The sequence below is a fragment of the Schistocerca piceifrons genome, unplaced genomic scaffold, assembly GCF_021461385.2.
Source record: "Schistocerca piceifrons isolate TAMUIC-IGC-003096 unplaced genomic scaffold, iqSchPice1.1 HiC_scaffold_1763, whole genome shotgun sequence".
Classification (NCBI taxonomy): Eukaryota; Metazoa; Arthropoda; class Insecta; order Orthoptera; family Acrididae; genus Schistocerca; species Schistocerca piceifrons.
Genome location: NW_025727638.1, coordinates 23,333 through 43,076, shown reverse-complemented (window position 1 = coordinate 43,076; position 19,744 = coordinate 23,333). Strand labels below are relative to the sequence as shown.

General features: G+C 44.5%; 37 non-coding genes across 37 annotated transcripts; 19 read left to right on the top strand and 18 right to left on the bottom strand.

Moving 5' to 3' along the window:
• Positions 1-5,302: 5,302 nt before the first annotated feature.
• On the top strand, positions 5,303-5,374 carry Trnaq-cug. Its single transcript has one exon. It is a non-coding gene; the product is annotated as a tRNA-Gln (tRNA).
• Positions 5,375-5,732: 358 nt separating this feature from the next.
• Positions 5,733-5,821, bottom strand: Trnay-gua. Its single transcript is given in 2 exon segments — positions 5,733-5,768; positions 5,785-5,821. It is a non-coding gene; the product is annotated as a tRNA-Tyr (tRNA).
• Positions 5,822-6,068: 247 nt separating this feature from the next.
• Positions 6,069-6,140, top strand: Trnaq-cug. Its single transcript has one exon. It is a non-coding gene; the product is annotated as a tRNA-Gln (tRNA).
• Positions 6,141-6,499: 359 nt separating this feature from the next.
• Trnay-gua lies at positions 6,500-6,588 on the bottom strand. The gene is given in 2 exon segments: positions 6,500-6,535; positions 6,552-6,588. It is a non-coding gene; the product is annotated as a tRNA-Tyr (tRNA).
• A 248-nt stretch (positions 6,589-6,836) lies between these two features.
• On the top strand, positions 6,837-6,908 carry Trnaq-cug. The gene has a single exon. It is a non-coding gene; the product is annotated as a tRNA-Gln (tRNA).
• A 358-nt stretch (positions 6,909-7,266) lies between these two features.
• Trnay-gua lies at positions 7,267-7,355 on the bottom strand. Its single transcript is given in 2 exon segments — positions 7,267-7,302; positions 7,319-7,355. It is a non-coding gene; the product is annotated as a tRNA-Tyr (tRNA).
• A 248-nt stretch (positions 7,356-7,603) lies between these two features.
• Positions 7,604-7,675, top strand: Trnaq-cug. The gene has a single exon. It is a non-coding gene; the product is annotated as a tRNA-Gln (tRNA).
• Positions 7,676-8,033: 358 nt separating this feature from the next.
• Positions 8,034-8,122, bottom strand: Trnay-gua. Its single transcript is given in 2 exon segments — positions 8,034-8,069; positions 8,086-8,122. It is a non-coding gene; the product is annotated as a tRNA-Tyr (tRNA).
• A 248-nt stretch (positions 8,123-8,370) lies between these two features.
• On the top strand, positions 8,371-8,442 carry Trnaq-cug. Its single transcript has one exon. It is a non-coding gene; the product is annotated as a tRNA-Gln (tRNA).
• Positions 8,443-8,800: 358 nt separating this feature from the next.
• Trnay-gua lies at positions 8,801-8,889 on the bottom strand. Its single transcript is given in 2 exon segments — positions 8,801-8,836; positions 8,853-8,889. It is a non-coding gene; the product is annotated as a tRNA-Tyr (tRNA).
• A 248-nt stretch (positions 8,890-9,137) lies between these two features.
• On the top strand, positions 9,138-9,209 carry Trnaq-cug. The gene has a single exon. It is a non-coding gene; the product is annotated as a tRNA-Gln (tRNA).
• A 358-nt stretch (positions 9,210-9,567) lies between these two features.
• Trnay-gua lies at positions 9,568-9,656 on the bottom strand. Its single transcript is given in 2 exon segments — positions 9,568-9,603; positions 9,620-9,656. It is a non-coding gene; the product is annotated as a tRNA-Tyr (tRNA).
• Positions 9,657-9,904: 248 nt separating this feature from the next.
• Positions 9,905-9,976, top strand: Trnaq-cug. Its single transcript has one exon. It is a non-coding gene; the product is annotated as a tRNA-Gln (tRNA).
• A 358-nt stretch (positions 9,977-10,334) lies between these two features.
• Positions 10,335-10,423, bottom strand: Trnay-gua. Its single transcript is given in 2 exon segments — positions 10,335-10,370; positions 10,387-10,423. It is a non-coding gene; the product is annotated as a tRNA-Tyr (tRNA).
• Positions 10,424-10,671: 248 nt separating this feature from the next.
• Trnaq-cug lies at positions 10,672-10,743 on the top strand. The gene has a single exon. It is a non-coding gene; the product is annotated as a tRNA-Gln (tRNA).
• Positions 10,744-11,102: 359 nt separating this feature from the next.
• Trnay-gua lies at positions 11,103-11,191 on the bottom strand. The gene is given in 2 exon segments: positions 11,103-11,138; positions 11,155-11,191. It is a non-coding gene; the product is annotated as a tRNA-Tyr (tRNA).
• A 248-nt stretch (positions 11,192-11,439) lies between these two features.
• Trnaq-cug lies at positions 11,440-11,511 on the top strand. The gene has a single exon. It is a non-coding gene; the product is annotated as a tRNA-Gln (tRNA).
• Positions 11,512-12,079: 568 nt separating this feature from the next.
• On the bottom strand, positions 12,080-12,168 carry Trnay-gua. Its single transcript is given in 2 exon segments — positions 12,080-12,115; positions 12,132-12,168. It is a non-coding gene; the product is annotated as a tRNA-Tyr (tRNA).
• A 248-nt stretch (positions 12,169-12,416) lies between these two features.
• Positions 12,417-12,488, top strand: Trnaq-cug. Its single transcript has one exon. It is a non-coding gene; the product is annotated as a tRNA-Gln (tRNA).
• A 358-nt stretch (positions 12,489-12,846) lies between these two features.
• Positions 12,847-12,935, bottom strand: Trnay-gua. The gene is given in 2 exon segments: positions 12,847-12,882; positions 12,899-12,935. It is a non-coding gene; the product is annotated as a tRNA-Tyr (tRNA).
• A 248-nt stretch (positions 12,936-13,183) lies between these two features.
• Trnaq-cug lies at positions 13,184-13,255 on the top strand. Its single transcript has one exon. It is a non-coding gene; the product is annotated as a tRNA-Gln (tRNA).
• A 358-nt stretch (positions 13,256-13,613) lies between these two features.
• Positions 13,614-13,702, bottom strand: Trnay-gua. Its single transcript is given in 2 exon segments — positions 13,614-13,649; positions 13,666-13,702. It is a non-coding gene; the product is annotated as a tRNA-Tyr (tRNA).
• Positions 13,703-13,950: 248 nt separating this feature from the next.
• Positions 13,951-14,022, top strand: Trnaq-cug. Its single transcript has one exon. It is a non-coding gene; the product is annotated as a tRNA-Gln (tRNA).
• A 358-nt stretch (positions 14,023-14,380) lies between these two features.
• On the bottom strand, positions 14,381-14,469 carry Trnay-gua. Its single transcript is given in 2 exon segments — positions 14,381-14,416; positions 14,433-14,469. It is a non-coding gene; the product is annotated as a tRNA-Tyr (tRNA).
• Positions 14,470-14,717: 248 nt separating this feature from the next.
• Trnaq-cug lies at positions 14,718-14,789 on the top strand. Its single transcript has one exon. It is a non-coding gene; the product is annotated as a tRNA-Gln (tRNA).
• A 358-nt stretch (positions 14,790-15,147) lies between these two features.
• Positions 15,148-15,236, bottom strand: Trnay-gua. Its single transcript is given in 2 exon segments — positions 15,148-15,183; positions 15,200-15,236. It is a non-coding gene; the product is annotated as a tRNA-Tyr (tRNA).
• Positions 15,237-15,484: 248 nt separating this feature from the next.
• On the top strand, positions 15,485-15,556 carry Trnaq-cug. Its single transcript has one exon. It is a non-coding gene; the product is annotated as a tRNA-Gln (tRNA).
• Positions 15,557-15,914: 358 nt separating this feature from the next.
• On the bottom strand, positions 15,915-16,003 carry Trnay-gua. Its single transcript is given in 2 exon segments — positions 15,915-15,950; positions 15,967-16,003. It is a non-coding gene; the product is annotated as a tRNA-Tyr (tRNA).
• A 248-nt stretch (positions 16,004-16,251) lies between these two features.
• Positions 16,252-16,323, top strand: Trnaq-cug. The gene has a single exon. It is a non-coding gene; the product is annotated as a tRNA-Gln (tRNA).
• Positions 16,324-16,681: 358 nt separating this feature from the next.
• Positions 16,682-16,770, bottom strand: Trnay-gua. Its single transcript is given in 2 exon segments — positions 16,682-16,717; positions 16,734-16,770. It is a non-coding gene; the product is annotated as a tRNA-Tyr (tRNA).
• A 248-nt stretch (positions 16,771-17,018) lies between these two features.
• Trnaq-cug lies at positions 17,019-17,090 on the top strand. Its single transcript has one exon. It is a non-coding gene; the product is annotated as a tRNA-Gln (tRNA).
• A 359-nt stretch (positions 17,091-17,449) lies between these two features.
• On the bottom strand, positions 17,450-17,538 carry Trnay-gua. Its single transcript is given in 2 exon segments — positions 17,450-17,485; positions 17,502-17,538. It is a non-coding gene; the product is annotated as a tRNA-Tyr (tRNA).
• A 248-nt stretch (positions 17,539-17,786) lies between these two features.
• Trnaq-cug lies at positions 17,787-17,858 on the top strand. Its single transcript has one exon. It is a non-coding gene; the product is annotated as a tRNA-Gln (tRNA).
• A 358-nt stretch (positions 17,859-18,216) lies between these two features.
• Trnay-gua lies at positions 18,217-18,305 on the bottom strand. The gene is given in 2 exon segments: positions 18,217-18,252; positions 18,269-18,305. It is a non-coding gene; the product is annotated as a tRNA-Tyr (tRNA).
• Positions 18,306-18,553: 248 nt separating this feature from the next.
• On the top strand, positions 18,554-18,625 carry Trnaq-cug. Its single transcript has one exon. It is a non-coding gene; the product is annotated as a tRNA-Gln (tRNA).
• A 358-nt stretch (positions 18,626-18,983) lies between these two features.
• Positions 18,984-19,072, bottom strand: Trnay-gua. Its single transcript is given in 2 exon segments — positions 18,984-19,019; positions 19,036-19,072. It is a non-coding gene; the product is annotated as a tRNA-Tyr (tRNA).
• A 248-nt stretch (positions 19,073-19,320) lies between these two features.
• Positions 19,321-19,392, top strand: Trnaq-cug. Its single transcript has one exon. It is a non-coding gene; the product is annotated as a tRNA-Gln (tRNA).
• Positions 19,393-19,744: the final 352 nt, after the last annotated feature.

The window sequence follows — 19,744 nt, the reverse complement described above, 5'->3', positions numbered from 1 at the left end:
CACACAGGTGACCTTAGCCAACACCCTCTCTTTCAAATGTCAGGCTAAGCATATTGGCAAAATCATCTCGGAGGCCTGGCAATCGCAAGCGCTGCCAGTAAGCAGTAAGCATGTACTGCCGAAACGCTAGGTGTCCATCCTCTTCATGACAACTGTTGACAAAATGTACGAAATGGCCAATCAACCACATGACGGTATGGAGCTTCGTCCGCGGAAAAAAGGAAGAATCGGGCCGGACGATGATGTCAATAGTATAAGCGGCTTCAGCAGACCTAGTGACAAAAGCAAGTTGTTTCCTGAGCCAACGCCAATTAGCAAGGTGCCCACAGCAGGTGAATCGATGTTCAAGGGTATCCAGGAGACCACACCGAGTACAGGTGTCCGTGTCAGAAAGACCAATACGGTGCAGTCGTACATTGGTGGGAACCAAATTATTTATTACCCTATACCACGTGGACGCCACGGCCATAGAGTGGATCGGCAGACTAACGTTCTTCCAGACGTTCCTCCAGGACACAGATGGAGACGCCAGTTCTATTGGATTGGGAACGGCCAGCCCCTCCCAGCGGGCAATCAAGCCCTTGGTCGTTGGCACCGGTCGCCGCAAGAAGACGTCACCGAGGTAACTCACCGCAATGTAAAATTCCCGAATGTGTTTCAACTTAAAATTTAGGCGTCCGACATCGACAGGTGGAGCAAGGCTCGCCGGACGCACAACAGTAAAAAGCCTGGATGTAATTGAAGTCACTTCCTGCGTAACAATTAGAGTCGTTCGGCGGACGTACAAAGCAGACGCCTTGCGAGTAATGTCAGAGAGGCCCAAGCCTCCGGAGATACGCGGTTTCGTCATTACCTCGTAACGTAACTTGAATAGATGGCCCTTCCATATAAACCTGCTAGACAATTGGCGCAACCTTTTCGCCACCATCATGGGAAGTGGGAACAGCTGAGCAACATAATAAGCTTTACATAGAACGTAGGTGTCTAAAATTCTGACTTTTTGCAAAATGGTAGCAGAGCGCTGCTCATGGACCATCAGAGCCCCCTGTATCTTCTCGGTGACAGATTTCCAATTGAGAGCCGCCATTTTTAGAGGACACCGATCAATGATAATCCCCAAGGACGTATGGCGATCGACAAAAGTGGCCCAAGGGACGTCAGCATCGCGAAATCCTCGAATATCAAGGAACTTACATTTACCCTGATTGAGACGCGCTCCAGAGACACGACAGTATGCATCAACCGCCCCTTTCAACAACGGGATATCATCACGTTGACGGAGGAGAACAACGACATCATCCGCATATGCCTTAACCGAGAGCTTCCCACCAGAGAGGGACATACCCTGAAGCTTGAGAGCAATAGTCCGAAGCAGCGGTTCCAGGGACAATACGAATAAAGACATAGAGAGCGGACTACCCTGAGGCACTCCGCGGCGGATAGCAATGGGCGGCGTCAGCTGCCCATTGACTGACACCCGAGCTGTTATTCCCCTATACAAATTGCCAAGAACACCACGTGATGAAGCGTTAAAACCTATTGTACCTAAAACACGATCTAAAAACACATGACTGACGTGATCAAAAGCCTTATAAAAATCAAGGAAGGCAAAGGCACAATGTACGTTTGTAACCGCCGCAACCGAGACAACATCCCGATATTCGGCTACTGGTGTCAGAATAGATCTATCATGAAAACAACATTGATGTGCACCAATCACACCCCGAAGCAGAGAAGACAACCGGCTATTGAGCGCTCTAGCAGCTGTCTTATAGTCAAAATTCAGCAATGTGAGCGGACGAAGATTGGCAGCAGATAAACGACCAGAGGACTTCGGGATTAAAACAATTTTCCCTACTTTAAAATCGGCAGGCACATCCATCCCCCTGACAATCTCATTTAAAATCTGCGTAAAAATGCCACCCAAAAGAGGCCAAAAACGGAGATAAAATTCTTTAGGCAGGCCGTCTGGACCCGGCGATTTACTGGACGGAGAGCGAGCAATAAAATCGAAAACATCATCTACTTGGAACTCCCGGAGAAATTCGCCGTTCGCGTCAGGCGCGATCGTCGCAGTTAGATCCCCAAAGACATCATCCGAAAGAGATTCACCAGAATCATCGGCAGAATATAGACTAGTGTAATACTGATGAAGAGCACGAACCATTTCCTCCTGTGCACTAAGCTGTCGCCCATCATCCACCGTAAGAGAAGAGATGAAGGAGCGACGACGACGAGTCTGATGCCGTAGCAGGTGGTACAAGGATGTCAGTTCACCTTCAACAAGAGAGTGAGGTTTCGACTTAACTCGCAGACCATCCATCTGTCGTCGTTTAAGGCTCAAGAGCTTGGCTTTAATACGACGAACATCATGGATCCGCAGTGGAGAGGTACCCGCCGCGTCATATAGTTCACGCAGGACAGAGTAGTAATATTCATACGTGTTCTTAAAATCACGCGTCCTAGCAGCACAGTAGAAAATCAAAGTCTGACGAATCTTGGGCTTGGCAAACGCAGTCCACCAAACCAGCAAGGAGGGGTATCGCGGGACAGAGCGAAGACATCGCTCCCACACGCCACTTATAACATCATCCATAGCACTGTCGGCAAGGTGGGAAACATTTAACATCCACTGGGAACGATAAAGTTTTGCAGGTTGGCGACTAAGATTTACAGTTGCAGTAAAAGCACAATGGTCAGAAAAACTAGTAGGAATAACATCGACAGAAAGAATTTTATCACATAAAAAATCAGATAAATAGAATCTGTCGAGTCTACTGCATGAGGACGCGGTAAAAAACGTATATTTCACCAGGGTTGGATATTTGTGTTCCCAAACATCACGCAGATGCATCGTACGAACTAAGTCATGTAAATCACGGCAATAATGAAAATTGGGGGACTGGTCTGCAGGGCGTAAAACACAATTAAAATCGCCTCCGAGCAGGAGACTCCGAGGACTCTGGCGCAAAAGATAAATAAGCTCTTCTTTATAAAAGCGCGATCGAGCCACAGTGTGACCCGAACCAGAGGGGGCATACAAAACAACGAGGCGGAGATCAAAAAGACGACAACCAATCCCACGGCCAGAGTCAAGGAATTCAATGTCAGTAATAGGAATGCCCTCTCGAAAGAAAAGAGCAGTTCCTGTTGAATATTCCGGCGCGACATTAAAAACAGTTTGAAATCCAGGTAGAGAGAGATCAGAAAACAACACTTCCTGCAAAAACACTACGTCCGCACAGGCGTCGTAAATAAACTGCCGCAAAGAGGCAATGCGAACGTCGGACTCAATACGGTTAACATTTAAGGTAAGAAAGGTGTATGCTTGAACCATAGAGAGAAAAGCGAGAAAACAAATCACCTAAACCGACGCACCAGCGTCACAGTCCATAGCAGGGGTGACGGAGGCATCCGAGGGAGGGGGACTGCTACCCCGTTCCGCGGATCCCTTACGTTTCGGTTTTTTACGAACAGCATTAACGTTCGGCTGAACGCGTAACTTGCGTCGACTGACGGGCAAGGAAACTTCAGCCGCCGGTGACGTAGGAGGGTCAAGTTCTGTATCCGACACCACCCGCGCCGGTCCACATGCGGGATCCGGGGTCGCGGGGGAAACATCCGACAAAACGGAATGGTCAACACCTGCACTAGCTTCCGGCAAACATGGACTGCACGGAGGCGAAACGTGAGCAGGAAGGTCCGAGGCCGCAGAGTTGGAAGGAAGCGGAGCAGCTCCGCTGGCAGAGGTATGGGGCAGCGAAGCAGGAAGTTGTCGCGGCTCCACTTGTTGTGACGTCGAAGTCGGTTCGGAAGACGGCGCCAACAGGCCCGACCGACGACCCGACTCGAGAGAAGCTGCGTCGGAGGTCGGAGGGGCGCCAGCAGCCGCCACCGGAACCGCTACCTCAGGAGGGCAGGGAGCAGCTACAGTACACAGTGGCTCGGAGGATGCCGGTCGCTCGGACTGGGGCATCTCAGGGAGATCCTCATCCGTACTATTTCCATCGTGTGGGCGACGCCTCTTATTATTCAAAAGTGGCACACCCACCTGAGGGACAGACGGAACAACATCAGATTTAGCACGCAAAGGAGGAAATTCTGTATCAGGGGTGCGCAAAACCTGTGGCGGGGCGCTACTACCACTGGACTGTGCTACACCAAGAGCAGAACCACCTGCAACGAGGTCAGCGACCGTTAACTTGCGACGCTGTTCGAGAGAATTTTTTAAAACAAAAACTCTCCGCGGACAGTCGGTACGCACGTGACCACTTTCATTGCACAAAAAACAGGTGCCAACCTGACCACTATATGTTACATGGACACGATATCCACCGATCTGCAAGTGAGATGGAATATTCTGCTTAACGTGCATTTCGACTGAACGAATACCACTGTAACATTGCAGGCGATGTTGGCTTGACCAGCGTTCAAGGCGAATGCTCTTTACATCACCATACTTCTGTAGACCCTCCTTAAGATAGACATTATCCACCTCCGGTGGAAGGTTGTAAACACGAACATTGGTATACGTGATGGAAGCATTGGAAAGCAGCACGGTACTTACAGAATCATCCCGATGCCGAAAGAGAACTTGATGACCATATTTAGAAAGAAGTTTATCAACCTGAAGTGGGTCCATAAACTTAACAAAGAAAACATACAGTTCGGTATCAAAATAAGCAGTGTGCACCTGATCCGAATGAACACCAAAGGTATCTACCAACCAATCATGAATCTCAAGAGAACTAGGTTGCACATGGCGGGTTGACTTGTCAAAAGCAAAACTAACTGTAGCCTGACGAGGAATAACCTGGGACGACATTTTCAAAATATGCGGTCGAAACCGCTACACAAAAGACACTGAAATAAGGACAGAAAAAAAAAAAACACAAGGTACGAAACAACGACGGAGAAACACTCACAGAAGTTGCAACACAACACGTAAACAAAAACGATAGTCCACTATACGTAACGCTACGGCGGAGCGGAAGACTAGGCACGTCCACACTGCACGGCGTCTAAAGCGGAACTACCAACTGAGCTACCAGAGGCCCTGCATACTTTCTTATTCGTACTGATTGCTTTACGTCCGTCCCTGTCTTTCGTTTCCACACACTGCTACTCAGCGCTGCCATATAGACGCACAGGAAATGCAGTCATCGGCTGCAAGTGCAAACATTGCCCAGATTAAGTTTTATAATGCTCGATCGTGTCAATTATGTTAAAAAATGCAAGTAGGAAGTGTCTGAAGTACGTCAGAACACTGCTAAGTGTATTTACGAGTCCCTTTCTCCTGTCTGGTTCCATGGTGTAACGGTTAGCACTCTGGACTCTGAATCCAGCGATCCGAGTTCGAATCTCGGTGGAACCTTCGTTTAGTCTAAATTTTCTGTAATAAGCGTTTCTCGCCGAGGAAGTAACAGCGATAGGCTCAGGGGTGTAGTTTCTACGTTTGTATTAAAAACGAGATGTCTATGAAACGGCTGAATATTGGTGCGACTATGTGACCTATATAGCACATTAAACGAGTAATGCCTGTAAGAGCAAGCAATTTTACTATAATTCGAAGAAATATCATTATCCTACGAAGGCTAAGAATCCCATGATTATCAACTAGCTACTAGAAGCTGAGCAAATGAATTTCCTTTAAAATAGGTTTAAAACATAGGGAGGTTCTGACCGAGTGGGCATGCTCTGGAGCCTCTTTGCTCCTGAGATTAGAAAAACAGTCCTCTGGGCCGGATTTGAACCAGCGACCTATGGATAACTGTGAATCTTCCACTACAGTCCACCGCTCTACCAACTGAGCTACCAGAGGCCCTGCATACTTTCTTATTCGTACTGATTGCTTTACGTCCGTCCCTGTCTTTCGTTTCCACACACTGCTACTCAGCGCTGCCATATAGACGCACAGGAAATGCAGTCATCGGCTGCAAGTGCAAACATTGCCCAGATTAAGTTTTATAATGCTCGATCGTGTCAATTATGTTAAAAAATGCAAGTAGGAAGTGTCTGAAGTACGTCAGAACACTGCTAAGTGTATTTACGAGTCCATTCTCCTGTCTGGTTCCATGGTGTAACGGTTAGCACTCTGGACTCTGAATCCAGCGATCCGAGTTCGAATCTCGGTGGAACCTTCGTTTAGTCTAAATTTTCTGTAATAAGCGTTTCTCGCCGAGGAAGTAACAGCGATAGGCTCAGGGGTGTAGTTTCTACGTTTGTATTAAAAACGAGATGTCTATGAAACGGCTGAATATTGGTGCGACTATGTGACCTATATAGCACATTAAACGAGTAATGCCTGTAAGAGCAAGCAATTTTACTATAATTCGAAGAAATATCATTATCCTACGAAGGCTAAGAATCCCATGATTATCAACTAGCTACTAGAAGCTGAGCAAATGAATTTCCTTTAAAATAGGTTTAAAACATAGGGAAGGTTCTGACCGAGTGGGCATGCTCTGGAGCCTCTTTGCTCCTGAGATTAGAAAAACAGTCCTCTGGGCCGGATTTGAACCAGCGACCTATGGATAACTGTGAATCTTCCACTACAGTCCACCGCTCTACCAACTGAGCTACCAGAGGCCCTGCATACTTTCTTATTCGTACTGATTGCTTTACGTCCGTCCCTGTCTTTCGTTTCCACACACTGCTACTCAGCGCTGCCATATAGACGCACAGGAAATGCAGTCATCGGCTGCAAGTGCAAACATTGCCCAGATTAAGTTTTATAATGCTCGATCGTGTCAATTATGTTAAAAAATGCAAGTAGGAAGTGTCTGAAGTACGTCAGAACACTGCTAAGTGTATTTACGAGTCCCATTCTCCTGTCTGGTTCCATGGTGTAACGGTTAGCACTCTGGACTCTGAATCCAGCGATCCGAGTTCGAATCTCGGTGGAACCTTCGTTTAGTCTAAATTTTCTGTAATAAGCGTTTCTCGCCGAGGAAGTAACAGCGATAGGCTCAGGGGTGTAGTTTCTACGTTTGTATTAAAAACGAGATGTCTATGAAACGGCTGAATATTGGTGCGACTATGTGACCTATATAGCACATTAAACGAGTAATGCCTGTAAGAGCAAGCAATTTTACTATAATTCGAAGAAATATCATTATCCTACGAAGGCTAAGAATCCCATGATTATCAACTAGCTACTAGAAGCTGAGCAAATGAATTTCCTTTAAAATAGGTTTAAAACATAGGGAGGTTCTGACCGAGTGGGCATGCTCTGGAGCCTCTTTGCTCCTGAGATTAGAAAAACAGTCCTCTGGGCCGGATTTGAACCAGCGACCTATGGATAACTGTGAATCTTCCACTACAGTCCACCGCTCTACCAACTGAGCTACCAGAGGCCCTGCATACTTTCTTATTCGTACTGATTGCTTTACGTCCGTCCCTGTCTTTCGTTTCCACACACTGCTACTCAGCGCTGCCATATAGACGCACAGGAAATGCAGTCATCGGCTGCAAGTGCAAACATTGCCCAGATTAAGTTTTATAATGCTCGATCGTGTCAATTATGTTAAAAAATGCAAGTAGGAAGTGTCTGAAGTACGTCAGAACACTGCTAAGTGTATTTACGAGTCCCATTCTCCTGTCTGGTTCCATGGTGTAACGGTTAGCACTCTGGACTCTGAATCCAGCGATCCGAGTTCGAATCTCGGTGGAACCTTCGTTTAGTCTAAATTTTCTGTAATAAGCGTTTCTCGCCGAGGAAGTAACAGCGATAGGCTCAGGGGTGTAGTTTCTACGTTTGTATTAAAAACGAGATGTCTATGAAACGGCTGAATATTGGTGCGACTATGTGACCTATATAGCACATTAAACGAGTAATGCCTGTAAGAGCAAGCAATTTTACTATAATTCGAAGAAATATCATTATCCTACGAAGGCTAAGAATCCCATGATTATCAACTAGCTACTAGAAGCTGAGCAAATGAATTTCCTTTAAAATAGGTTTAAAACATAGGGAGGTTCTGACCGAGTGGGCATGCTCTGGAGCCTCTTTGCTCCTGAGATTAGAAAAACAGTCCTCTGGGCCGGATTTGAACCAGCGACCTATGGATAACTGTGAATCTTCCACTACAGTCCACCGCTCTACCAACTGAGCTACCAGAGGCCCTGCATACTTTCTTATTCGTACTGATTGCTTTACGTCCGTCCCTGTCTTTCGTTTCCACACACTGCTACTCAGCGCTGCCATATAGACGCACAGGAAATGCAGTCATCGGCTGCAAGTGCAAACATTGCCCAGATTAAGTTTTATAATGCTCGATCGTGTCAATTATGTTAAAAAATGCAAGTAGGAAGTGTCTGAAGTACGTCAGAACACTGCTAAGTGTATTTACGAGTCCCATTCTCCTGTCTGGTTCCATGGTGTAACGGTTAGCACTCTGGACTCTGAATCCAGCGATCCGAGTTCGAATCTCGGTGGAACCTTCGTTTAGTCTAAATTTTCTGTAATAAGCGTTTCTCGCCGAGGAAGTAACAGCGATAGGCTCAGGGGTGTAGTTTCTACGTTTGTATTAAAAACGAGATGTCTATGAAACGGCTGAATATTGGTGCGACTATGTGACCTATATAGCACATTAAACGAGTAATGCCTGTAAGAGCAAGCAATTTTACTATAATTCGAAGAAATATCATTATCCTACGAAGGCTAAGAATCCCATGATTATCAACTAGCTACTAGAAGCTGAGCAAATGAATTTCCTTTAAAATAGGTTTAAAACATAGGGAGGTTCTGACCGAGTGGGCATGCTCTGGAGCCTCTTTGCTCCTGAGATTAGAAAAACAGTCCTCTGGGCCGGATTTGAACCAGCGACCTATGGATAACTGTGAATCTTCCACTACAGTCCACCGCTCTACCAACTGAGCTACCAGAGGCCCTGCATACTTTCTTATTCGTACTGATTGCTTTACGTCCGTCCCTGTCTTTCGTTTCCACACACTGCTACTCAGCGCTGCCATATAGACGCACAGGAAATGCAGTCATCGGCTGCAAGTGCAAACATTGCCCAGATTAAGTTTTATAATGCTCGATCGTGTCAATTATGTTAAAAAATGCAAGTAGGAAGTGTCTGAAGTACGTCAGAACACTGCTAAGTGTATTTACGAGTCCCATTCTCCTGTCTGGTTCCATGGTGTAACGGTTAGCACTCTGGACTCTGAATCCAGCGATCCGAGTTCGAATCTCGGTGGAACCTTCGTTTAGTCTAAATTTTCTGTAATAAGCGTTTCTCGCCGAGGAAGTAACAGCGATAGGCTCAGGGGTGTAGTTTCTACGTTTGTATTAAAAACGAGATGTCTATGAAACGGCTGAATATTGGTGCGACTATGTGACCTATATAGCACATTAAACGAGTAATGCCTGTAAGAGCAAGCAATTTTACTATAATTCGAAGAAATATCATTATCCTACGAAGGCTAAGAATCCCATGATTATCAACTAGCTACTAGAAGCTGAGCAAATGAATTTCCTTTAAAATAGGTTTAAAACATAGGGAGGTTCTGACCGAGTGGGCATGCTCTGGAGCCTCTTTGCTCCTGAGATTAGAAAAACAGTCCTCTGGGCCGGATTTGAACCAGCGACCTATGGATAACTGTGAATCTTCCACTACAGTCCACCGCTCTACCAACTGAGCTACCAGAGGCCCTGCATACTTTCTTATTCGTACTGATTGCTTTACGTCCGTCCCTGTCTTTCGTTTCCACACACTGCTACTCAGCGCTGCCATATAGACGCACAGGAAATGCAGTCATCGGCTGCAAGTGCAAACATTGCCCAGATTAAGTTTTATAATGCTCGATCGTGTCAATTATGTTAAAAAATGCAAGTAGGAAGTGTCTGAAGTACGTCAGAACACTGCTAAGTGTATTTACGAGTCCCATTCTCCTGTCTGGTTCCATGGTGTAACGGTTAGCACTCTGGACTCTGAATCCAGCGATCCGAGTTCGAATCTCGGTGGAACCTTCGTTTAGTCTAAATTTTCTGTAATAAGCGTTTCTCGCCGAGGAAGTAACAGCGATAGGCTCAGGGGTGTAGTTTCTACGTTTGTATTAAAAACGAGATGTCTATGAAACGGCTGAATATTGGTGCGACTATGTGACCTATATAGCACATTAAACGAGTAATGCCTGTAAGAGCAAGCAATTTTACTATAATTCGAAGAAATATCATTATCCTACGAAGGCTAAGAATCCCATGATTATCAACTAGCTACTAGAAGCTGAGCAAATGAATTTCCTTTAAAATAGGTTTAAAACATAGGGAGGTTCTGACCGAGTGGGCATGCTCTGGAGCCTCTTTGCTCCTGAGATTAGAAAAACAGTCCTCTGGGCCGGATTTGAACCAGCGACCTATGGATAACTGTGAATCTTCCACTACAGTCCACCGCTCTACCAACTGAGCTACCAGAGGCCCTGCATACTTTCTTATTCGTACTGATTGCTTTACGTCCGTCCCTGTCTTTCGTTTCCACACACTGCTACTCAGCGCTGCCATATAGACGCACAGGAAATGCAGTCATCGGCTGCAAGTGCAAACATTGCCCAGATTAAGTTTTATAATGCTCGATCGTGTCAATTATGTTAAAAAATGCAAGTAGGAAGTGTCTGAAGTACGTCAGAACACTGCTAAGTGTATTTACGAGTCCCATTCTCCTGTCTGGTTCCATGGTGTAACGGTTAGCACTCTGGACTCTGAATCCAGCGATCCGAGTTCGAATCTCGGTGGAACCTTCGTTTAGTCTAAATTTTCTGTAATAAGCGTTTCTCGCCGAGGAAGTAACAGCGATAGGCTCAGGGGTGTAGTTTCTACGTTTGTATTAAAAACGAGATGTCTATGAAACGGCTGAATATTGGTGCGACTATGTGACCTATATAGCACATTAAACGAGTAATGCCTGTAAGAGCAAGCAATTTTACTATAATTCGAAGAAATATCATTATCCTACGAAGGCTAAGAATCCCATGATTATCAACTAGCTACTAGAAGCTGAGCAAATGAATTTCCTTTAAAATAGGTTTAAAAACATAGGGAGGTTCTGACCGAGTGGGCATGCTCTGGAGCCTCTTTGCTCCTGAGATTAGAAAAACAGTCCTCTGGGCCGGATTTGAACCAGCGACCTATGGATAACTGTGAATCTTCCACTACAGTCCACCGCTCTACCAACTGAGCTACCAGAGGCCCTGCATACTTTCTTATTCGTACTGATTGCTTTACGTCCGTCCCTGTCTTTCGTTTCCACACACTGCTACTCAGCGCTGCCATATAGACGCACAGGAAATGCAGTCATCGGCTGCAAGTGCAAACATTGCCCAGATTAAGTTTTATAATGCTCGATCGTGTCAATTATGTTAAAAAATGCAAGTAGGAAGTGTCTGAAGTACGTCAGAACACTGCTAAGTGTATTTACGAGTCCCATTCTCCTGTCTGGTTCCATGGTGTAACGGTTAGCACTCTGGACTCTGAATCCAGCGATCCGAGTTCGAATCTCGGTGGAACCTTCGTTTAGTCTAAATTTTCTGTAATAAGCGTTTCTCGCCGAGGAAGTAACAGCGATAGGCTCAGGGGTGTAGTTTCTACGTTTGTATTAAAAACGAGATGTCTATGAAACGGCTGAATATTGGTGCGACTATGTGACCTATATAGCACATTAAACGAGTAATGCCTGTAAGAGCAAGCAATTTTACTATAATTCGAAGAAATATCATTATCCTACGAAGGCTAAGAATCCCATGATTATCAACTAGCTACTAGAAGCTGAGCAAATGAATTTCCTTTAAAATAGGTTTAAAACATAGGGAGGTTCTGACCGAGTTTTTTTTTTTTTTTTTTTTTTTTATTTTTTTTTTTTTTTTTGACCTCTGGTTTACTAGACCAGCGCTCTGCCACTTTTTTTTTTTTTTTTTTTTTTTTTTTTTTTTTTTTTTTTTTTTTTTTCTCTGGTTGACTAGACCAGCGCTCTGCCACTTTTTTTTTTTTTTTTTTTTTTTTTTCTTTTTTTTTCATAGGGAGGTTCTGACCGAGTGGGCATGCTCTGGAGCCTCTTTGCTCCTGAGATTAGAAAAACAGTCCTCTGGGCCGGATTTGAACCAGCGACCTATGGATAACTGTGAATCCTCCACTACAGTCCACCGCTCTACCAACTGAGCTACCAGAGGCCCTGCATACTTTCTTATTCGTACTGATTGCTTTACGTCCGTCCCTGTCTTTCGTTTCCACACACTGCTACTCAGCGCTGCCATATAGACGCACAGGAAATGCAGTCATCGGCTGCAAGTGCAAACATTGCCCAGATTAAGTTTTATAATGCTCGATCGTGTCAATTATGTTAAAAAATGCAAGTAGGAAGTGTCTGAAGTACGTCAGAACACTGCTAAGTGTATTTACGAGTCCCATTCTCCTGTCTGGTTCCATGGTGTAACGGTTAGCACTCTGGACTCTGAATCCAGCGATCCGAGTTCGAATCTCGGTGGAACCTTCGTTTAGTCTAAATTTTCTGTAATAAGCGTTTCTCGCCGAGGAAGTAACAGCGATAGGCTCAGGGGTGTAGTTTCTACGTTTGTATTAAAAACGAGATGTCTATGAAACGGCTGAATATTGGTGCGACTATGTGACCTATATAGCACATTAAACGAGTAATGCCTGTAAGAGCAAGCAATTTTACTATAATTCGAAGAAATATCATTATCCTACGAAGGCTAAGAATCCCATGATTATCAACTAGCTACTAGAAGCTGAGCAAATGAATTTCCTTTAAAATAGGTTTAAAACATAGGGAGGTTCTGACCGAGTGGGCATGCTCTGGAGCCTCTTTGCTCCTGAGATTAGAAAAACAGTCCTCTGGGCCGGATTTGAACCAGCGACCTATGGATAACTGTGAATCTTCCACTACAGTCCACCGCTCTACCAACTGAGCTACCAGAGGCCCTGCATACTTTCTTATTCGTACTGATTGCTTTACGTCCGTCCCTGTCTTTCGTTTCCACACACTGCTACTCAGCGCTGCCATATAGACGCACAGGAAATGCAGTCATCGGCTGCAAGTGCAAACATTGCCCAGATTAAGTTTTATAATGCTCGATCGTGTCAATTATGTTAAAAAATGCAAGTAGGAAGTGTCTGAAGTACGTCAGAACACTGCTAAGTGTATTTACGAGTCCCATTCTCCTGTCTGGTTCCATGGTGTAACGGTTAGCACTCTGGACTCTGAATCCAGCGATCCGAGTTCGAATCTCGGTGGAACCTTCGTTTAGTCTAAATTTTCTGTAATAAGCGTTTCTCGCCGAGGAAGTAACAGCGATAGGCTCAGGGGTGTAGTTTCTACGTTTGTATTAAAAACGAGATGTCTATGAAACGGCTGAATATTGGTGCGACTATGTGACCTATATAGCACATTAAACGAGTAATGCCTGTAAGAGCAAGCAATTTTACTATAATTCGAAGAAATATCATTATCCTACGAAGGCTAAGAATCCCATGATTATCAACTAGCTACTAGAAGCTGAGCAAATGAATTTCCTTTAAAATAGGTTTAAAACATAGGGAGGTTCTGACCGAGTGGGCATGCTCTGGAGCCTCTTTGCTCCTGAGATTAGAAAAACAGTCCTCTGGGCCGGATTTGAACCAGCGACCTATGGATAACTGTGAATCTTCCACTACAGTCCACCGCTCTACCAACTGAGCTACCAGAGGCCCTGCATACTTTCTTATTCGTACTGATTGCTTTACGTCCGTCCCTGTCTTTCGTTTCCACACACTGCTACTCAGCGCTGCCATATAGACGCACAGGAAATGCAGTCATCGGCTGCAAGTGCAAACATTGCCCAGATTAAGTTTTATAATGCTCGATCGTGTCAATTATGTTAAAAAATGCAAGTAGGAAGTGTCTGAAGTACGTCAGAACACTGCTAAGTGTATTTACGAGTCCCATTCTCCTGTCTGGTTCCATGGTGTAACGGTTAGCACTCTGGACTCTGAATCCAGCGATCCGAGTTCGAATCTCGGTGGAACCTTCGTTTAGTCTAAATTTTCTGTAATAAGCGTTTCTCGCCGAGGAAGTAACAGCGATAGGCTCAGGGGTGTAGTTTCTACGTTTGTATTAAAAACGAGATGTCTATGAAACGGCTGAATATTGGTGCGACTATGTGACCTATATAGCACATTAAACGAGTAATGCCTGTAAGAGCAAGCAATTTTACTATAATTCGAAGAAATATCATTATCCTACGAAGGCTAAGAATCCCATGATTATCAACTAGCTACTAGAAGCTGAGCAAATGAATTTCCTTTAAAATAGGTTTAAAACATAGGGAGGTTCTGACCGAGTGGGCATGCTCTGGAGCCTCTTTGCTCCTGAGATTAGAAAAACAGTCCTCTGGGCCGGATTTGAACCAGCGACCTATGGATAACTGTGAATCTTCCACTACAGTCCACCGCTCTACCAACTGAGCTACCAGAGGCCCTGCATACTTTCTTATTCGTACTGATTGCTTTACGTCCGTCCCTGTCTTTCGTTTCCACACACTGCTACTCAGCGCTGCCATATAGACGCACAGGAAATGCAGTCATCGGCTGCAAGTGCAAACATTGCCCAGATTAAGTTTTATAATGCTCGATCGTGTCAATTATGTTAAAAAATGCAAGTAGGAAGTGTCTGAAGTACGTCAGAACACTGCTAAGTGTATTTACGAGTCCCATTCTCCTGTCTGGTTCCATGGTGTAACGGTTAGCACTCTGGACTCTGAATCCAGCGATCCGAGTTCGAATCTCGGTGGAACCTTCGTTTAGTCTAAATTTTCTGTAATAAGCGTTTCTCGCCGAGGAAGTAACAGCGATAGGCTCAGGGGTGTAGTTTCTACGTTTGTATTAAAAACGAGATGTCTATGAAACGGCTGAATATTGGTGCGACTATGTGACCTATATAGCACATTAAACGAGTAATGCCTGTAAGAGCAAGCAATTTTACTATAATTCGAAGAAATATCATTATCCTACGAAGGCTAAGAATCCCATGATTATCAACTAGCTACTAGAAGCTGAGCAAATGAATTTCCTTTAAAATAGGTTTAAAACATAGGGAGGTTCTGACCGAGTGGGCATGCTCTGGAGCCTCTTTGCTCCTGAGATTAGAAAAACAGTCCTCTGGGCCGGATTTGAACCAGCGACCTATGGATAACTGTGAATCTTCCACTACAGTCCACCGCTCTACCAACTGAGCTACCAGAGGCCCTGCATACTTTCTTATTCGTACTGATTGCTTTACGTCCGTCCCTGTCTTTCGTTTCCACACACTGCTACTCAGCGCTGCCATATAGACGCACAGGAAATGCAGTCATCGGCTGCAAGTGCAAACATTGCCCAGATTAAGTTTTATAATGCTCGATCGTGTCAATTATGTTAAAAAATGCAAGTAGGAAGTGTCTGAAGTACGTCAGAACACTGCTAAGTGTATTTACGAGTCCCATTCTCCTGTCTGGTTCCATGGTGTAACGGTTAGCACTCTGGACTCTGAATCCAGCGATCCGAGTTCGAATCTCGGTGGAACCTTCGTTTAGTCTAAATTTTCTGTAATAAGCGTTTCTCGCCGAGGAAGTAACAGCGATAGGCTCAGGGGTGTAGTTTCTACGTTTGTATTAAAAACGAGATGTCTATGAAACGGCTGAATATTGGTGCGACTATGTGACCTATATAGCACATTAAACGAGTAATGCCTGTAAGAGCAAGCAATTTTACTATAATTCGAAGAAATATCATTATCCTACGAAGGCTAAGAATCCCATGATTATCAACTAGCTACTAGAAGCTGAGCAAATGAATTTCCTTTAAAATAGGTTTAAAACATAGGGAGGTTCTGACCGAGTGGGCATGCTCTGGAGCCTCTTTGCTCCTGAGATTAGAAAAACAGTCCTCTGGGCCGGATTTGAACCAGCGACCTATGGATAACTGTGAATCTTCCACTACAGTCCACCGCTCTACCAACTGAGCTACCAGAGGCCCTGCATACTTTCTTATTCGTACTGATTGCTTTACGTCCGTCCCTGTCTTTCGTTTCCACACACTGCTACTCAGCGCTGCCATATAGACGCACAGGAAATGCAGTCATCGGCTGCAAGTGCAAACATTGCCCAGATTAAGTTTTATAATGCTCGATCGTGTCAATTATGTTAAAAAATGCAAGTAGGAAGTGTCTGAAGTACGTCAGAACACTGCTAAGTGTATTTACGAGTCCCATTCTCCTGTCTGGTTCCATGGTGTAACGGTTAGCACTCTGGACTCTGAATCCAGCGATCCGAGTTCGAATCTCGGTGGAACCTTCGTTTAGTCTAAATTTTCTGTAATAAGCGTTTCTCGCCGAGGAAGTAACAGCGATAGGCTCAGGGGTGTAGTTTCTACGTTTGTATTAAAAACGAGATGTCTATGAAACGGCTGAATATTGGTGCGACTATGTGACCTATATAGCACATTAAACGAGTAATGCCTGTAAGAGCAAGCAATTTTACTATAATTCGAAGAAATATCATTATCCTACGAAGGCTAAGAATCCCATGATTATCAACTAGCTACTAGAAGCTGAGCAAATGAATTTCCTTTAAAATAGGTTTAAAACATAGGGAGGTTCTGACCGAGTGGGCATGCTCTGGAGCCTCTTTGCTCCTGAGATTAGAAAAACAGTCCTCTGGGCCGGATTTGAACCAGCGACCTATGGATAACTGTGAATCTTCCACTACAGTCCACCGCTCTACCAACTGAGCTACCAGAGGCCCTGCATACTTTCTTATTCGTACTGATTGCTTTACGTCCGTCCCTGTCTTTCGTTTCCACACACTGCTACTCAGCGCTGCCATATAGACGCACAGGAAATGCAGTCATCGGCTGCAAGTGCAAACATTGCCCAGATTAAGTTTTATAATGCTCGATCGTGTCAATTATGTTAAAAAATGCAAGTAGGAAGTGTCTGAAGTACGTCAGAACACTGCTAAGTGTATTTACGAGTCCCATTCTCCTGTCTGGTTCCATGGTGTAACGGTTAGCACTCTGGACTCTGAATCCAGCGATCCGAGTTCGAATCTCGGTGGAACCTTCGTTTAGTCTAAATTTTCTGTAATAAGCGTTTCTCGCCGAGGAAGTAACAGCGATAGGCTCAGGGGTGTAGTTTCTACGTTTGTATTAAAAACGAGATGTCTATGAAACGGCTGAATATTGGTGCGACTATGTGACCTATATAGCACATTAAACGAGTAATGCCTGTAAGAGCAAGCAATTTTACTATAATTCGAAGAAATATCATTATCCTACGAAGGCTAAGAATCCCATGATTATCAACTAGCTACTAGAAGCTGAGCAAATGAATTTCCTTTAAAATAGGTTTAAAACATAGGGAGGTTCTGACCGACGTGGGCATGCTCTGGAGCCTCTTTGCTCCTGAGATTAGAAAAACAGTCCTCTGGGCCGGATTTGAACCAGCGACCTATGGATAACTGTGAATCTTCCACTACAGTCCACCGCTCTACCAACTGAGCTACCAGAGGCCCTGCATACTTTCTTATTCGTACTGATTGCTTTACGTCCGTCCCTGTCTTTCGTTTCCACACACTGCTACTCAGCGCTGCCATATAGACGCACAGGAAATGCAGTCATCGGCTGCAAGTGCAAACATTGCCCAGATTAAGTTTTATAATGCTCGATCGTGTCAATTATGTTAAAAAATGCAAGTAGGAAGTGTCTGAAGTACGTCAGAACACTGCTAAGTGTATTTACGAGTCCCATTCTCCTGTCTGGTTCCATGGTGTAACGGTTAGCACTCTGGACTCTGAATCCAGCGATCCGAGTTCGAATCTCGGTGGAACCTTCGTTTAGTCTAAATTTTCTGTAATAAGCGTTTCTCGCCGAGGAAGTAACAGCGATAGGCTCAGGGGTGTAGTTTCTACGTTTGTATTAAAAACGAGATGTCTATGAAACGGCTGAATATTGGTGCGACTATGTGACCTATATAGCACATTAAACGAGTAATGCCTGTAAGAGCAAGCAATTTTACTATAATTCGAAGAAATATCATTATCCTACGAAGGCTAAGAATCCCATGATTATCAACTAGCTACTAGAAGCTGAGCAAATGAATTTCCTTTAAAATAGGTTTAAAACATAGGGAGGTTCTGACCGAGTGGGCATGCTCTGGAGCCTCTTTGCTCCTGAGATTAGAAAAACAGTCCTCTGGGCCGGATTTGAACCAGCGACCTATGGATAACTGTGAATCTTCCACTACAGTCCACCGCTCTACCAACTGAGCTACCAGAGGCCCTGCATACTTTCTTATTCGTACTGATTGCTTTACGTCCGTCCCTGTCTTTCGTTTCCACACACTGCTACTCAGCGCTGCCATATAGACGCACAGGAAATGCAGTCATCGGCTGCAAGTGCAAACATTGCCCAGATTAAGTTTTATAATGCTCGATCGTGTCAATTATGTTAAAAAATGCAAGTAGGAAGTGTCTGAAGTACGTCAGAACACTGCTAAGTGTATTTACGAGTCCCATTCTCCTGTCTGGTTCCATGGTGTAACGGTTAGCACTCTGGACTCTGAATCCAGCGATCCGAGTTCGAATCTCGGTGGAACCTTCGTTTAGTCTAAATTTTCTGTAATAAGCGTTTCTCGCCGAGGAAGTAACAGCGATAGGCTCAGGGGTGTAGTTTCTACGTTTGTATTAAAAACGAGATGTCTATGAAACGGCTGAATATTGGTGCGACTATGTGACCTATATAGCACATTAAACGAGTAATGCCTGTAAGAGCAAGCAATTTTACTATAATTCGAAGAAATATCATTATCCTACGAAGGCTAAGAATCCCATGATTATCAACTAGCTACTAGAAGCTGAGCAAATGAATTTCCTTTAAAATAGGTTTAAAACATAGGGAGGTTCTGACCGAGTGGGCATGCTCTGGAGCCTCTTTGCTCCTGAGATTAGAAAAACAGTCCTCTGGGCCGGATTTGAACCAGCGACCTATGGATAACTGTGAATCTTCCACTACAGTCCACCGCTCTACCAACTGAGCTACCAGAGGCCCTGCATACTTTCTTATTCGTACTGATTGCTTTACGTCCGTCCCTGTCTTTCGTTTCCACACACTGCTACTCAGCGCTGCCATATAGACGCACAGGAAATGCAGTCATCGGCTGCAAGTGCAAACATTGCCCAGATTAAGTTTTATAATGCTCGATCGTGTCAATTATGTTAAAAAATGCAAGTAGGAAGTGTCTGAAGTACGTCAGAACACTGCTAAGTGTATTTACGAGTCCCATTCTCCTGTCTGGTTCCATGGTGTAACGGTTAGCACTCTGGACTCTGAATCCAGCGATCCGAGTTCGAATCTCGGTGGAACCTTCGTTTAGTCTAAATTTTCTGTAATAAGCGTTTCTCGCCGAGGAAGTAACAGCGATAGGCTCAGGGGTGTAGTTTCTACGTTTGTATTAAAAACGAGATGTCTATGAAACGGCTGAATATTGGTGCGACTATGTGACCTATATAGCACATTAAACGAGTAATGCCTGTAAGAGCAAGCAATTTTACTATAATTCGAAGAAATATCATTATCCTACGAAGGCTAAGAATCCCATGATTATCAACTAGCTACTAGAAGCTGAGCAAATGAATTTCCTTTAAAATAGGTTTAAAACATAGGGAGGTTCTGACCGAGTGGGCATGCTCTGGAGCCTCTTTGCTCCTGAGATTAGAA